Here is a 2,090-nt window from a genome sequence, read left to right on the forward strand (position 1 = left end):
ATCTGGAGCCTGAGGTGAGTACATGTGTTTGTGTTTTGTGTGTTCTGTATCTCGTTGAACCAATTGTCCTGCGGATAAAAAGTAATGGAAAGGGAAAGTGTGACTGGAAAATTTTTTCATCTTGTACAATTAACGTAACTGTGGAGAGTTTGCTTGCTTTTTTGACTTAGCTTTGATTCCGCCACAATGGAACCGTATATCTTTTCTTGATGAAACCATACATTTCTTATTTGGATGTGATGTTGTGAGTCTCATGTTTTGAAAAGACATTATGTATATCGTGCTCCCAGATGGAACACCATGTTCCTTGCCTTATGTTATCATGTTGTGTGTTCCATGCCTCGATGAGGCTGAGTATCTTATCCCATTGATTTGTTATTGTATGTTTCATATTTTGTGATTTGATGAAAAGCTGAGAATTTCTTATTACTGGTGCAGCATCACAGGCTTCGTGCCTTCTGGGTAGCGCTGAGTATTTCATGTTTTGTAAACCATTGTATGATTTGTGCTTTTGATGTAATTATGTTCTCTGAGGGATCACTTTGAGAGGTGTTATGTTGTCTGTCGTAAGCTACAATCAGGCTGTATCACTGCAAACGAGCCTAGGCTATGGCCAGAAGGATCCCGCTTCTCTACCTCACCTGCCTAAGCCTTCCCTTCCGCTTCAAGTCCCTCCAACTTCCTAGGAGGTTGAGGATGTTGCTAAAAAAGTGAGATCCATTTTTTCAACTTAATCTCTGTGAGAAACCCGGTTCTATAGTATATGTGAATTCACTGTATGGTGATTATGTATTAAAATTCTGTCAATTCGCATGAACTAACTAGGCATTTATTGTTGTATATTGATTTGTATTGTAATTAATGTAAATGTAAAAAATGTCCAAGCTTTTAGTCTTTGGATTAAAAAAAAAAAAAAAAAAAAAAAAAGGAGTAATTTCAGCCAAGGTGTGGACAAGGCTTGCAGAGCTTGGATTTGGCCTTTTCCTTCAATCACCTAATGAGGGGACAAGTTATTAGCTCCTCTTGTCCACAGCCAGATACATTGTAGTAATTGTATCATTATGCTAGGGAATCTGTATGTTGGCAGTGGTGTGCCAGCGTTTGATCACTTTAAAAATCTCGTTCCATGACTCATGTTGGGAAATTTTGTCATTTCATTTATTGTGCATTACATTGTACTAGTTGTCCACGTGTCCCCTAAGGCCCACATGGTCCTCCTTGAAGCTATAATTGCTGTTTGGGCTTTAGGTTGTCTTATTTCATGGATAATGTAAATAGTAGAGTTAGTTATACTATAATTTTGTAATAAAACCTGCAAAACAGATAATTTTCTCTCGACCTTCACTCGAGGTTTGCTAGCCACGCCTATAGGTTAGGTCTTCACTTCCACCAACATCTTGGATAAACCAGAGCTCTGTCACAGAGCTATAAAATCACGACTTCATTCTTGTAATTGTATAGGAATATCATCAATACAAATCGGCATGTTTATGATCTATATAAGGTGTGATAGTTATTGTATATATTAACAGTCAAATATGATTGTGAAGAAATAGTTTGAGCATTTATCTCAATATGCCATCATAATCGGACACGTTGATTTTCAGTCAATCACAATTGCACATGAGTATGTGGGGGGACAGATGAGCTGAAGTAGTGTCAGTAAACCTCTTCAGTTAACATCACCCTCTATTATATATTATATATATATATATATATATATATATATATATATATATATATATATATATATATATATATATATATATATATATATATATATATATATATATATATATATATATATATATATATATATATATATATATGTGTGTGTGTGTGTGTGTTATATATATACATATATATCATATATATATATATATATATATATATATATATATATATATATATATATATATATATAATATATATTGATATATATATATATAATATATATATATATATATATATATATATATATATATATATTATATTATATTATATATATTTATATATATTATATTATATATTATATATATATATATTAATATATTATATATATATATATATATATATATATATATATATAT

The sequence above is a fragment of the Macrobrachium nipponense genome, chromosome 4, assembly GCF_015104395.2.
Source record: "Macrobrachium nipponense isolate FS-2020 chromosome 4, ASM1510439v2, whole genome shotgun sequence".
In the NCBI taxonomy this organism is placed as follows: Eukaryota; Metazoa; Arthropoda; class Malacostraca; order Decapoda; family Palaemonidae; genus Macrobrachium; species Macrobrachium nipponense.